The following is a 16,339-nucleotide window of genomic DNA, read 5'->3' on the forward strand; positions in this document are numbered from 1 at the left end:
AGAATAATTTTAAAATAATAAAACACTCTACTGTAGTTTATATTTTACAGGATACTCTCGAGGATGTTAGCTCATTTTACCCTTGTGACTCTTAGTGAAGTTGTGGCCAAGACAAGCGGGAGAATCAATTCCCTTTCGCTTGAGAAAACCAAGAATCAGAGTAGGAATCAATCTCAAAAGCATATCCTCTAATAACCATCAGTAATCCTGACCTATAATAAACCCAGACTTAAGACCATTTACTCAGGAAAATAATATTAATTAAATGGCCATGGTAGTCCTGATAGTATACAGTTCTTTTATATTTGCAAAATAAAGGTAAACAAAAACAGTGTCATTTACTAAATACTGTATGTTCATTGCCTACTAAAGGGAATGCTAAGAACCCCTGGGGATACTGTCACCACTTGAAAAGTGGGATGGAAAGGCTGGGGAGTGTGCATTAATTATTCTGTTCCCCCCAGATAGCAATGGAGCTGGAATCTGAACTCAAGTACAGCTGTTTCCCTAACATCACCACTACACTGCCATGCCCCTGGCAAGGTTCCAAATGCTTCCATATACATTTCACATCTTAGGGCCCTAATAAATGGATCTAGCACATGTCTTTTTCTGATCCACAGATCCTACAATACCCTAAGCCCCACAAATACCAGCCTCCAAATGAAGGCATGAGCTCATAGTGAGCACCCACATTTGGGCTGAGAGTCAAGAATGTTAACTCTGCTTATTTTGAAATTGGGCTGTGCACACTGTTCAAAGACGCGGAGGTGGGTGGACTGATAAACCACTTCTGTGGGGTGGAAATGATTCTCAGGGCATCCTTACAGGGATCCCATGCAATGACCCCAGGTTGGGTCTTGTTTACAGGAATAACTGCCAAGTTTCTTCCTGTTTTTTTGTTTTGTTTTGTTTTATTGTTTTTGTTTGGTTTGGCTTTTGCTGTCTGCTTTCTACTTTCCACACATTTTATTAAAGGGGGAAAAGCAGTGGTGGCAAATCTCTAGAACATTTCCTCATATTCCTTTCTTATAATGTGATATTTGATTTCCAAACACACGCCGGGATGGGATGCACCATCCTAACCAGGTAAGAAGCTGAAACCCTGAAGTATTTGTCTTCCAACTTCCTCCACTCTGTGGCCTTTGGATCAACTACAATTATCTGATGACTCTTATGGCTTTATTATGTTTTGTTTGTAGCTCCCTGAGCTCTTCTATATGCAAGAACTACAGAATCTGAACAGCTTCATTAAGAATCACATTCCCCATGCCAAAGGAAGAATATCATTGTCTAAAGCAAGAGGCAAGCCCTCTCTTGTTCAATTTGCCTTAGAAACTACATCTTGAACCAATTTGTGAATTGCCTTAAGCATTAACAAGCAATCATTACGACACCAAATCTAAAAGAAGTTAGCCAGAGTCATTACCTCAGCCTTAATATCTGCATCATTTACGTCCTGGTTGATCACTGGCTCTGCTCTTTCAGCTGCATTTTCAGTATTTCTCCTGTTATCAGGTACTAACTCCTTGTGGTTTTCAGCATAAGCTCCATATTCAAGTCCAGCAGCTAAAACAAGAAGCCAGGCAACTGCTTCTTGCTCATTCTGAATCTTGAAAAGACAATCAACATGTCTGAGATTAGAAGACCATGGGCCAGTCACTGCTGTGGTTGCTTCTCAAGTTAACCTTTCTTCGGTTTTGTAGTGTCTAATATTCTGATCTTCAAGCTAAGCAATCGTCTTTGCAATTGAAGTCAGCCAAGGGGTTGTGGTATTCTAACGCCATGACCTTGCGTTCAAAGACAGACCACCCACCACCAACCTCCAATCATGCTAGCATCCTGGATCTCTACATAGTAAATTATAAATCACCAAGGTAAGACCCTGTCTCCAAAAAATGTAGACTGTTTATTGAGGTATATAGAATATAGATAGAACCTAGATCTAGTTGAAGTGGAGAGCATAATTGCTGTGTATTTTACTGGTATTGACTTGGAAGACATCTATTGAAGAGGTAGACTCTCATAAGGTCTAAGTTCAGACACAGGTAAAACAATAGGGTTGTGGGGTTATTACGAAGGTGTAGGGGGGAGAGAGAGAGAGAGAGAGAGAGAGAGAGAGAGAGAGAGAGAGAGAGAGAGAGAGACCAAGTATTCCTATATGTCTAGTATGCAATTAAAAGTTGGAGTATAGTGGACAAATGGTCTCTTCGTCACTTACGAAGAGTCAAGAGCCTCTTCACAAAACCAAACAAAATGAAGCTGCAGGCTGAGTACCTAGTGTTTAAAGTCACAGAGACGTGTGAGCTCAGTGCAGAGCACACCTGTTACTCTGAAATAAAGGGAGAGTTGAGTAGACTCCAATGGTACTTGTTTGTTTAGAATAGAATCTCCTAACTCTCAGAGATTGTTAGAGGATCACTCTGCCCTTGTGGTAACTAAGACTTCCTCAGGCTGAAGGGTACTGCAGAAGTATCTCTGAATACTGCAGTGGATATCCACACCACGAGTGTCTTTGTTTCCTCCATTGGGTCCTAGCCTCCTACCTAAAGTTAAATTACAAAAGAACAAAGAGTGAACGAGTCTCTCTCTCTCTCTCTCTCTCTCTCTCTCTCTCTGTGTGTGTGTGTGTGTGTGTGTGTGTGTGTTTGTGTGTGTGTGAGAGAGAGAGACACAGAGAGAGACAGAGAGAAAGACAGACAGACAGAGACAGACAGACAGAAAGAGAGAGACAGAGAGACAGAGATAGAGACAGAGACAGAGAGATAGAGAGAGACAGACAGAGAGACAGACAGAGAGAGTGAGAGAGAGACAGAGACAGAGAGAGAGACAGACAGAGAGAGAGAGATAGAGAGAGAGAGAGATTTAGTCAGAATAAAGGGAATCAAAGTAACCTAAGGAGTTGGCAGTATTTAGTAGCATGTACCAATTGAAGATATGAAAATCACAAAAGTTGCATCCTGAGGTTACTTCACAGAAGGGACTGGAAAATAAGGAGTATATACACCTCACTGACTTGAGTACATTTTCTCATGGGCTCCAAGACCCTGGTAAGGACAGTCATGGACAGGTCAAGTCAACTGTCCAGATACCTTGCTCAAAGAAGTCTAAAGGAGATGGTAACCAATTTTGAGTAAAGATGAATTTCGTGAGTTTTGATAGAAGATAGAAAAAGAGCAATAAAGAAACGAGGTGAACTGAACATTCCAAAATTGATCTGTGAAGCCAAGAGATCCAACGGGAGTAGGGAGGATGTCAGAAGGGTGGGCCATCAAAGCCATCAGGAATACAGAAGGTAGAGTCGCAGTATCACTAAGACCTTCAGTATTACCTCTTTCCTTTAGGTCAGGCCCAATGATATGAGACATGATCAAAGTGGGGCTTCTTCCTATCTATCCATAGGAGTTGCACATTTCTACTCTCAAACGGTAAGGATTAAATGATAGTCTTTAGCTGCCAGAGAGCAGAAAGCTATAATTATAATAGTGACAAGCAAGAAAGGTGAGAGATGCAGCCAATGGGTTTGACCCACAAGGGGTTGTAGACATGTCCAGCCAAGACACGTCATTCTTAAAGATATCATAAATGATTATCAGTAAAGACTCCATCTTAACATGTAATGCCAGATAGAAGAAAGTGGACTATGTGAGGCCGTGAGATGTAGAATAAAAATAAACACACAATTTCTTGCTTCAATTCTTGGCCTAAGCCCATTCTTTTAGACCCACAATCTAAAAAAAAAAGTATTCTCTTGATCTCTAGAAAAAGGAAAATAAATGTGTAATAAATGTGTAGCAGGCATTTTTTACTTGACATTGCAAAACAATGATCTCAACCACAAAGTTCACACCAGGAACAGTAAAACTATATTACAAAAATATTTTCCCAAAACTCCCTCATAATGCTTTAAGTAAGCTTATAGCTTGCTTAAGTTGGAGGGTTTCAGTAGGGCATACATTTGTGCTCTACAAATGTATGCCATAATGATTGATCAAGACTTCTCTAAAGAAATCTATATGTAAGGATACTCAGAGATATGCACTGGGATCTATTCTTAAAAACTATTTTTAATACATAAATGGCTCCATATTCAATGTCTTGAAATATTTAAAATGAAATCCGTAAACGAGGTGCTTTACATTTTCTGTAAATGCAAATTATGTCATTATACTTGTTTATAGCATTTACTTGAAGTATGACATCGAATACAGAGGGTCTAAGGCAAGAAAGGGCTTCCTTGGGAGTCGAAGACGATGTGGCTACACAATAAAAAGAATGTTGATTAAAGTCTAACTAGTTCACTATATCTAGAGACCCACCCAGTGGTCATTTTCTGGTTTCCAAGTATCCTGTTAGAATAGTAAAATTAGCAGTGTTAATGCCACACTACAATCTTGGTTTTTAAAGTAAGAGCTTTCAGATAGGAAGAGACCATGCAGAAACCTCTTTATTTGTCCCCACTTGTAATCCTCTAGAGTTGAAAAGCAATACCATATTCTAGTGATGGTAGATATTAGCTCTTCCATAACAATAGCTGAGGAAGGTAGAAAAGATGCACAGAAAGCATCCTTGTTATGCCTCTGTTGACCCCCAAATACATCAGATGGATCGTATATAGGGTTTTATATTTCCACCTCGGCAGTTCAATAATACCAAAGCTGAGTAAAACTTCTGTGAGGAATAGTTTTGTTGTTTTGTTTTGTTTGGTCTGTTTTTTGTTTTTTGTTGTTGTTGTTGTTGTTCTCTAATTTGACAGAGAAGACTGACAAGTTTTCAAATTTATGTAGCCATTGACTTGAGGAATGCAATTTTGTTTAATCTTACAATAAAGGAAGATCATAACTAATTCACACTCATGTGGGATTGTGTAACAGAACTTATTTATAGTTTTACCTGAGGGTTATGTGAACTCCTCTCTTCTTTGTTATATTACACATTCAAAATATCTGAGTTGCTCATTCAACCCACAGGATGGCACACCATATGTACTGATGTTACTTCACACCAACAGCATGCTGATCACTCATAATGAAAAATAGATGTTTTTTTATGCCTGAAGTTTCAATAAGACATCTATAGGTCTATTTTCTTCAAAGGACAGAGTTGTGGTTTTCAAACTTCCTGATGCTCTGACCCTTTAATACAGTCTTCATGATGTGCTGACCTTAACCATAAAATTATTTTTGTTACTACTTCAAAGCTGTAATTTTGATACTGTTATAAATCATGATGTATTTGTGTTTTCCAATGGTCTTAGGAGACTCCTGTGAAAGGGTAATTAAATCCCCAAAGGGGTTGAGAACCACTGAAAAGAAGATAACTCCTTAAGAAGATTCAGAACCTGGAACTTTAATAAAACCTTTAGAAATTCGTGCTATAGGACTTTGTAGAATATGCCTCCTGAAGGAGGAGGAAAAGGGACCCTTGAATCCTGCATTAGCAGTATTAAGGAAATAGAGCCTAGCATCTGACCTCTGGAGATGGCATAACCAATTGCTATTTATTGCATTCTGGATCAAATGTGAAGTGAGAGTTTGATTCAGGTGCAGTGTGGCAAAAGAAACAGCATGGAGCCAAAGGAAACCCATTGGCATAGTCAAGATATAGACCTTGGCACACCAAGCAATATATACCAAAAAATGTAGTCTTCTGTTTAAGCTGTTTGTGGTGACACTGAAAAGTTGATTGTGAAGCAGTAAATGTGTGGAAATGCACATCACCAGAAGTTACTTTAGTTCTTCTGAACAATAATGATGCTACAGTGTCAGTCAACCAAAAGACAAATAGTATACCCAGATTGACTGAGCCTGTCAGGACCAGAGCCAGGTGCTTGGGCAGTCACCCATGTGTCCGCTATGCAATCAAGTTCACCAGGAATCCTATTCCACTGTCTACCCAAATTCAAATGAAGTAGATGGAGAAAGCTCTTCTATACGCTTCTACCAAAGATGACCAACTACGTGTATGGCAGTTTGGGCATTCCTGGATTTATCTTTTTAATATTTATCTACTTATCAGTACTGGGGATTGAATTCATGGCTTTGTATATGATAGGCAAGTGCCCTGCCACTGATTTATACTCTCTGAGAGTTTTACTTGTTACAGTGAGTAAGGATATAACCATGTAACTCCCATGGAGTATCTCAGTAGGACAATGTTACAAGGGGGTTACTTGTGTTTGTACTAAGTTATTTTGGGAAGAGTTCAATGGAATAATTGTTTTCTTTGTCCTGCTGCTCTGTGACTCGGTATCATAATCTAAATTATAAGACAGGATAGCAATCAAAGCTCAAATTATGGGCACAGGATGTAGTTTAGGGTGGAAAGTACTTACATAGCATATATGAATCTTGGGGATTGATCTTGTACATCCCATAAATGAGATGTGGTGTCACATGCCTATCATCCTAGTACTTGGGAAGTAGAGGCAGGAGAACCATATGCTCAAGATCACTCTCGGCTAAACAGTGAGTCTGAGATAAACAAGATTGTTTCAAAAACCAAACAAGCAAAAAACAAAACAAAAACAAAAAAACCCTAAAAATTGTATTATCCAGAGGTAAAGAGGCATCAGAAATAACCTTAGCTGAGGTAAGGAGGTTGAGGTAGCACCGCTGTTGTAAGTATTCATAAGAATTATAAACTGACATTATTTCATCTAGAGCCATCCCAGACCAGAGGGACCTTGATTGATGCTGACTAGTTTACTGTCATATCCATATATGATATGAACCATATCACATTAGTTCACTAGAATGACAAAAAGCTGGTCTGAGACTCTCACTCCAGCTCCTAGAACACCAGACTCGGCTGCAGGCACAGACCACTGCGGCTATCAGGAGCTGGTGGTTATCTCTTGGAAGGTTAGACTTGTCTGTGCCTGGACTGCCTTAGCATGTGTATGGAGGTGTCAAATGTCCAGCAGGAGTTTGGGACTTCTCAGGGTGGATCAATACAACAGAAAAAACATCTTCTAGAAACTATAAATAGTGAATCCGGTCATGTACTTTGTGAGGAAGAAAAATATCTCCCAAAGTAATAAAATCAACATAGTCCTAACAGTGACCAATGGCATGAATATGCTGTCAGTGGCTAAGACAGGAAGCAGGGTGGCTGGATCCAGAAACTAGATATAAAAACACAGAAATTCAATGTGGAGGTTTTAGTGTCAGTGACAAAGTAAATACATAAAATTATGTCAGCATGATATTTTCAGAACCTGGAGTGAGACAGAAATTATGTGAAATGAGAGGGAAGGGAGGAAATATGAGAATTTCTTGTCAAATAGCTAGGAAAAGCTTTTTATAACTTTATTTTCATTTTTATTTTATGTATATTAGAGTTTTGTCTGTGTACCACATGCATGCCTGGTACCCAGACAGGCCAGAAAAGGACATCAGCTTCCCTGGACCTATAGTTACGGGCACTTGTAAGCTTCCATGTCGGTGCTGGGAACTGAACCCACAACCTCTGGAAGAACTCTGAACCACTGAGCCACCATTCCAGCCTTTCTCCAAAGGTGATCTTGACAATGAGAAAGAGGGATTCATCTGAAGAGTAGGAGAAAGAGCATGATGGGAGAATGGAATCAGATAGGGCAGGGCTGGGTTAATGAGTTGAAAGCAGAGTTCACATGGGCCAAGGTGACTGAAGGAAGATGGCACCAGAGGAAGAACTTCTTCAGGAGACAGAATACACCAGGCTGAGAGCTTAGTCAAAGACCAATGGAAACAGTTTGGAATGCTCTAAGCAGATGTGTGACAGGATCCAATTTACGTATTTTTTAATAAAGATTTTGGCTTGCTTATACATCAGGAACAGGGGTAGGAGGATGAGGTAGGATAGCATCTGTGATAGCATTTGGGCAACAATTCAAGTCCTACAAGACCTCACCTGCTTTGTCAATGGGTTACATTGTCTGTCCCCGTGTAGGTAGTATCTGAGGAGGTGGATGACACATCCTTTCTCTTGCAGCTGGCATTTCACTGTCTGACACTGTGTGACCTACCCTTTCCCAAACACATGTGATTTAGAATGCTTCTAGTTCATCAAGATCAGTACTGGAGTAACATTTCTAGCCTATGCCTCTGCTGACATGACTACTATCGCACCCCCCCATCACATGTTTTGAAAGTCAAGTTCTATTAACTGCTATTTGTTTCTAACCTGAGACTGGAGTAAGGTCAGAGATGAAAGCAAGCAGGGGAGATTAGACTTCTACATTCACACGTAACCTATGCATTGGGTTTCCTACACTAGGTGAAACAAAGGACAAAAGAGAAGGAAGTCCTCAGTTGCCCTTGATCGGTAGACTTGCCCATGTACTATTAGCACAGGATAATATATGCCAAAGGAACACAGATGGTTAAAAGCCATCAGTGGGTGGCATTGACACACGATTTAGTGACCTTACTTTGGGAGGCATGAGCAAACATCTACTCATCCCAGATAGGACACCTATGGCAGAACAAAGAAATGAAGTTGTCCAACTCTGGCTGACTGAATCAGTGAGTTTATTGGGGTTACTGAAAGGAGTCTGAAGGTCTCGGCAGCAGCTGGGATAGAGAAAGTCACTCTACTTGGATGATCGCTCATGCGAGCTGAGTGGGTGCATGGGGGGCGTCCAACATCATGTATACACAGTGCATAGGCAACCTGCATGGAGGCAGCTTGGCTAAGCAGAGTCTCTTTCCATCCATACTTTGTTACTATTTATATGGCCTTGAAGAGCAACCATGTAAATCATGTAAGTTTCAGGAGCTTCATACTTCTTGTAAGTTTCATTATTTCTAAACATCATTAGTTTTACTTACTCCTGAGCCTTTCTGTGGCCTGTCTTTTCTGTTGCATGGAGAAGGAAGGGGATTTTTTTTCAATTTGGAAGAATTAGCTACACAAAGGATGCTTATCCTACTGGTGACATTATACCTTGAATTTTTCTTGTGCTTTACTAAGCTGCCAAGATATTAAATATTACCATTTTCCAAAAAGAGAAAAGCATTTAATTATGAACACTTGAGTCGCTATTTTCCTCATGCTACACGAAAGGTATTTGCCATTTATGTACAGAAAGACACCCAAAGGGAGTTTTAAAGCAATAATGGAAACAGAACAACGTGACTTCTCTTTTACAACTAGTGCTTTTGTCAGAGATTTTTTTCCCAGTTTTTAAATCAGAAAAGATAATAAATCTGAGGTATCAACCATCCTAGCAGGATCTCAACTAGATAATACAGAAAAGGAGCAAAGGAAAAAGCAGTAGTTACGTGGAGCCACCACACTTGTTCCCTGAACTATAGTTTCTCAAATGAATACCTCCTCGGTTAAGGGAATAGTTTAACCACCGAGCGCTTGCTTTCCAGCAAATACAAAGAAATGCATGAATAAATTTGTACTAATGGTTCAAACCTCAGAAGGAAGACTATTCAACAGACCAAGAGGCAGAAAATTTGGGACATCTTTAAAACACATTTTGGCTCAAGTTGAAGATTTTATTAAAAGTATCTTAATGTAGGCTTAAGCATGAGGGTTAGCAGAAGAATGGCTCTCAGAAGAAAGTCATAAAGACTCCTCCAGTAGCAGTTGTCCTTTTTTATTTTCTTGTAGATGTGCTACAACTTTGTTTCTAGGTAAAGGTGTTCTAATATGCTTAGGGACAATTCTGAAAGGTTGATGAAGGCTTGTGGTTTGGCAAACACATTTGGTTAGACCATAGCTTAAAGTCTGAATACAGAATATTAAAAAGACCTCAGGGACAATAATTTATGGCAGTGATTGATAATGTAGTTAAGCTACTGTTGTGTTAAATTTCTTTGGAAATAGGGAGCAAATGAATTCACTGAACAGCCAAACTATAGATGTATATAAATTTTAGGTCATTATGCTTGGTAAAACTTTGATTCATTGTGATTTAATGGCAATGTTCTGTTCTGTTTCTGATTGAAGGAGATATTCTGGGCTTAGAAACTCCAGTTTATTATATCTTCATGATTCCACACAGAAAACTCCTTTCTGTTACTCAAGTGGCAGTGGCCTTGGGGCAGGCAGGCACTGCCTGAAGACTCCAGCCAGTACTCAGGAGCCGCAGGAACCACTAGCCTGAGGCCATTCTATCAAGTCCAGCCTCAAGATTGCCAAGAGGCGCATAAAAGAATCCCCATGACGCATATCTAAGGGACATATATATGGGCCGCCACACAGAAACAGAACATCATAAACTCTGTAATCAGTAACTAAGATCTGATCACCTTGATAAGTGGTTTTCATTAATAGGTCAAGTGATTGCCTTTGATATCATAATCTATGAATTTTATGTATTGAATAAGTCGAGATCCTCTTTTGATCGAAGCACCAAATGTATTACCTTTTCTTTGAAAACAGATGAAGCTCTGAGTTCTATTTTCAAGCCATCGAATAAGTTCCACCACCAAACATTTTATGAATTTTGTGAGACTCTCTGTGGCATCAAATATACTTTGTGTTTGCCCTGGGAACCATATATCCAAGATGGAAACCACTGTGCTACTGAAGTAGATGTTGAGAATCCAATAGCATTTCCTTCTGAATTTTGTCAAAGGACATATGAATTATCTCAAATATACATATATACATACTTGTATATATATATATATTTGTATGTATATTATATTTATAGATATATCTTGCTACTTTTGAACTTTGTGGTTCAAAGTATACAAAATAGCTCTGTATCCTAGCAACAGATTATTACTTTTGAATACTTCATGCCTATTTTTTGAAAGTCCTGCTTAGTCATTTTACTGGAGTAAACTTCATTTTTAAATTCCCATAGTTGGAGAATTTATTATTTGTAGCAATAGAGAAGTTACAATGGATACTGTCTTACAAATACACATTTTGTGTTTTGCTAACCTCTCAAAAATAAGCTTCCAGAAATCTTTCAAACGGTTTTGATTTAGGAAAAGGTCCTGAATCCTACTGATCCATTTCCCATGGTAAATTTGAGAGAGCATTTTCTTTGTGTCTTGAATGACTGTTGTCATTTGTTTTGGCTTTGTGTTAGTGTGTTAGTCACTGTGGCTCTCTGATTGGTAGTACAGTGTCTCAATGGACGGCAGCTTATGATCCTCCTGTCTTACTCTTCTGAGAATAGAGAACACCACAAGACTTTCACATTTGATATGAAGTTTTAAAAAGAACATGAAGTGTACTGCAGACTATGGATGTCACTAGGTCTTACAGTGGCTAATGCCCTTCTTTCTGCTTTAGTCTAAGAAGGCAGGGTGTCACAATCAGGTCCTAGGTCCCTTTATTGGTTGTGAGGTGAATTAGCATCTCAGACTCTTACACTCCAGATATCAGATATTTAGATATTCAAGAAAAATATCCAGAAATGATACAGCCTGTTTGCAATTTATCAAAGGCAATTGAGAATACCATGCCCAATGATGTCAACCTTGTATTTTTTTTCAGAATGACATATGAATTATTCCTCCTGTTTCTGTATTACTTTGACAACAACAGAAAGGGTTTAGGTTCACAGTTCAAAATACATGTATCACGCTGAAGGGAGAACTTAAGATAACTAGGGAAACTCTCTGGGAAAAGCCTTCCTCTGTATCTGGTCATCTCATGACTAAGCGAAAAGGAAATGAGACCCCCAAGGAGATGTACAGATAAGAAAGGGCTATCCAGTTCCTTCTCAAGCGGCTCAGGATTTACTTCTCTTGAGTCTTAGGTAATGGTGTGTAAAACCTTGAGTTATTTACTTTCAGGGAAAGAATCTCATAAAACTCATCTGAATATTTTGCAGTTTTAAACACTATAATGGTGGTAGGACATTTTCTCACCACCCCCCAAATTGGGCAACATAGTTACATATTGTTATTTCCCAAACTTAATTTCACCACACCCCACTCAATCAGCTCAAACAGTCTGAACCTATTGTTATGTTTTTGGAGTCAAATCCTGGCCCTTAGCACTTGCAGCTTGAGATGTGAATGTCAAGACCTTGTTTGCATTGTCTCCAGAGATCATCTTCAGTTAAGTATCTAAACGAAGTTTAAAGAGCCACAAGTTTCTCCCTTATTCATCAGAACTTGTGTGGGAAATATCAGGACCTCATTTTATTTTATAATTTGTTCCAACGAGACATTCAGATGTGTTGGGTATGTAAAGATTTAGACGGAGAAGGGAGGGAAGAAAAATGAGGGACTAGTAGAATGAACAGACAGCAATTAGATCAACAGAGCTAAAGAGAAGATTGAACTTAGCAAAGGCCTCTATTTTAAACATTATGTTCTTAGTTCTAATTCCTTTCCCCACCTTGACATCTAGGCCTTAGTTTTTACTCATCATTTCACAGATGAAGAAGTAGAAACTCAGGGAGGTAAATTGACATCCAAGGACAGCCCAGGGGAGTAGAGATCTCTGCCCCTGAACTGTGTGACATCACCCAGCTTAACTAGAAATTCTTTCTTGGAGGAAAATGGCCTTGTTTCTTTCTAGTGTTCTGCTACCCTATTATTCAGCTGCCAGCCTTTTTGAATGAGGCGTCAATAGATGTTAGAAGAATGCTAGCATTGGGAGCTGATCATTGCAAGAAAAACAACTTTTACTTGTGTTTTCTTTTTCCTAATAAAGAATATGAAAGAAAATACTTCATTTCCAGAGTGTACTGGGATTTCAAGTGCCAGTGTGCATTTTTTTTTCTTTCAGGGACAAAGTGAGTTTTATGTACTAAAGGGGTGAGGGATAGATACATGTAATATGATGAATTAGAAAAATAAGGTCTATGACTGGAGAACTGTGATTCTTTGGACCTGTGACAGCGTCCACGACAATAAAATTCCAAGACAATAAAAGCACCTGGTGCACTTGTGGAGAGTCCAGCGGGTTCTGTAGAAGGAAAGCAGAACCCATGTGAGCCATCCATTTCTCTCCTCCTTTGACAAGCAAATTAGAGCAGAGGCTTAAAAGGAAGAAATCCCATGCTCCTTATGATCATTATAAGAATTATAGTTATGGAAACAAGTCAAATACAAACCTCGAAGGAGGAGAGAGAGGAGTGGAAGGCGTTGAAGAAGGAAGACAGAGAGGAGGAGGAAGAAGACGAGCAGGCAAGAGCATTAGCAACAAGGACATAGAAAGGCCTAGATTAGCCTGTTGTTCTCCTTTGTCTCCTCACACTTGATCTTAGCCAAAAGGTTGAGAAAGACAGGCACAGAAAAGGAGCTGGCTGGCATAAGACATAGCCATCCTCTCAGAGCCTCATGCTGGTCCCACTGCTTTATTATTTAATTAGCAAAAAGAAAAAATGGACAGTTGCCATTATAGAAGCCAGTAAGTATGTGTATGACAATCCATAACTGGTTTTCAGCTTAACAATTGGTCCATGGATTTTTTGCATTTGCTATCTATCCTTTGATCTAGTTTGCTAGTGCAGCTGACAAGTTGTACTTGAATTGATAACCCAGGGGGATAAGTAATGCAGGACACCAGCTCTGTGCTCTTTAAAGAGAGCACGTGCCTCTGTTTTAACAATGCTGCTCCTTATTAAAGAAACTCCACGAGTTATTTACTTTAATATAGGACAGTCCAAAGTTTGCAGAGAGAACTGGTATGAAAAAGAGTATGTGAGATCAGTGTCATGATGCAATAGCTTTTCCCTGCAGCCCAAAGAAACAGCTTAAAGCACTTTCAAAGAGAGTTAATATTTCTGGCTTGGATGCATCATTGGCTGCACAAGGTGATTTTACTGTGCATTATACTTTAATTATAACTGCACGATCGCCATCTGCTCTACTCCATTCCCTAATTATAGATGCAAAAAGCATTTCACAACTCCCACCCATAAAAAAAGATCTGAGGGATTTCATGGCAGGCTTGCTCTGAGCACCTCCCGCCTCTTTTGGCCTGGGAATGCTCTCTTCAACGGTCCATCTAAAGAGACCCAGGAAACAGTTGGGAAACAGGGATCCCTGTTTCAGACCTGGAGTATCTGAGCTTCTTTCATCCATTAGACATTTTCTTCTTCCACAGTTGCATATGTGTCAGCCACCTTTTCATGTGCAGTGGTCACACGCAACTTCCTGTGCAACTACGTGTTGTCTCTATCATTTTAAAGCTAGTTCTGTTATGTACTGTACCATCGCCTCAAGCATCTTTCCAATTCTGGGGAGTTTTGTGTCCTGTGTTTTCAGTGGACAAAAGAGATTCTAAGAGTTTCTTAGTTCACTCTGAGGTGAAACAGTTGGTAGATTGAAGGTATCACTATGGATTTAGATCCAGAATCCCACCATCTTAAGGTTTTGGGTTTTTTTCTAAATAGAAATTAAGTAGCATAAATTGGCAAAAGAAAACAGGTTTCTTTAGAGTTTGGCCAAGTCATGGGAACAGTTCTGAATGCCATGCTTTGCCTACCACCATCTTCCAATTTATAGAAAGCCAAGAGACAAAAACTAGTGCACATGCACTTTTATCTATAGAGCCAATCCTTTCCTAGGGCAAAGAGGATCTGGGCCTGGCCTTTGTTATAGTGATAATTTTTGTTCAAGTCCCAGGCTAGGAAAACGGGGTTGGTAATGATCCGCCCCCACTGTTAAAAGAAAAAAGAAAATCAAATTTTTGTGAGATGTAATATTCCTCCCTGTTCCTGGTCTGGAAGAGTTCTTTGTCTCTAAAGGCATTCATCTGGCAGATGTAGAGTGTAAAGTCATTTGTAGTTTTCTTTGGGATGCAACTTTAATTCAGATTCCTGCATGATGGTTAAATACATTAATTTTATGAGGGAAAGCCTAACTGAAACAGAGGCACAAGTGTGTGTGTGTGCCTTCACATGACTTTGCCATGGTTGCAGGGATAAACAGCTATACCTGTAGATACTGAAGTTCACTTCCTCATGTGCCCTGCTTCCAGGTGTCATCTGAAATCCCCTCTTGGGTGCCAAGAGAGCTATAACTGGAACCAGCTCAACAACGTGTCACATGAGCTCCTCTTTACTATCCCACACACAGTGACTTCTGTGGTAGATTGAATCTTATCATGATAAGACTATTGAAGAGACACTCAGGGCAATTTCAAGTTTTGCGAGCTTCCTTACAGTGTGCCTGCCAATCATTTACAATATGCCACTGACGAAGAAGTCAAAGAAATGATTTTGAGCAGTATGACCCTTTCATTTCTGAACATGCACTATAAGAATTTGAACACAGTCTACAACAGGAAAAGCAGAATTAACTCAACTAAACAAGTTGCTCTAGCAACATTCTAAAGCTAGGTAATTAACCTTAAACTCTAACCCTCTATTCATGATACATTCCAGATCTTTCGTTATGTCTTTTAGCTTTGATATTTCTTCATGGTTTCTAAAGAAGTCTGTAAATTTCAAATGTGCCTGTTTATGGAAACGGTGATTTACTGTAGTCCCATTGCAGGAGACTGGAGGAAGACAAGCAGTTTGGGCCATGCCATTCTAACATGTGGGTCCTTGCCTTTTGGGAAGCCACATCTGGATATTCTCAAGAATGGATAAGTGTATCTGGCTTTTACCATTAGTCGAATAAGGAAATACATTCTAAATACAAGGGTTCCTTTTTCCTACCTTCCAAATTCTTGGACTTTCTATAAGCTACACATTCTAACTATTCATAAGATTATTGTTCAAGAATAATGACAAAATCTTTAAAAGCAGACAGTCAATTTGGACCACAGGAAGGCTTATAGCATCAAACACAGTAACAAAAATTAAAACAGTGGGTCTCTAGGTAGAAAATGAAGCATAAGCTTTTTTTCTTTTTTTCTTTTTTTTTTTTGGAGCTGGGGACCGAACCTAGGGCCTTGCGCTTGCCAGGCAAGTGCTCTACCACTGAGCTAAATCCCCAACCCCAAGCATAAGATTTTAATTAAAATATCTATTCACAAGGCGACAGATGCAAGATATCCTAAATTCCAGCACATGTTATATTGATTGGACCATCAATTAGACTTCTGGTATAGCAAAGACAGCTGTATCAGATGGCATATTTGATTCTTTATGTACATTCAAATTTGTATGTGTATTGAACTAAAAAAAATGTTATTTGTGGTGGTCCCAAAAGTAGCAGATTCTACAGATAACATTTTGCATCTTATTGAATCTACCTTTAGGAAGTCCCTAAAAGCTAATTCATTCAAAAGTCCATTAACATGTGTTGGAAGCTTTAACAGTCCTAGAGCTAACAATCAGACCATCTAGGAGAGTAGGGCAGAGTATAGAGAGACATGAATTGCAGGGACTAAGTAGATTTAGCATTCAGCTGCCTACTAGATCTCCATGCTGTCTCTTTGCAGTCAGAGCTCCAGAAGCTTTTTCTTTTTTTTC

At 39.3% G+C, this 16,339-nt stretch overlaps 1 pseudogene; it reads right to left on the reverse strand.

Moving 5' to 3' along the window:
• Positions 1-1,160: 1,160 nt before the first annotated feature.
• The window catches only part of Rtraf-ps1 (RNA transcription, translation and transport factor, pseudogene 1), a 156,250-nt pseudogene continuing 141,071 nt past the window's right edge, over positions 1,161-16,339 (reverse strand).

The sequence above is a fragment of the Rattus norvegicus genome, chromosome 11 (genome assembly GCF_036323735.1).
Source record: "Rattus norvegicus strain BN/NHsdMcwi chromosome 11, GRCr8, whole genome shotgun sequence".
NCBI classification, from domain to species: Eukaryota; Metazoa; Chordata; class Mammalia; order Rodentia; family Muridae; genus Rattus; species Rattus norvegicus.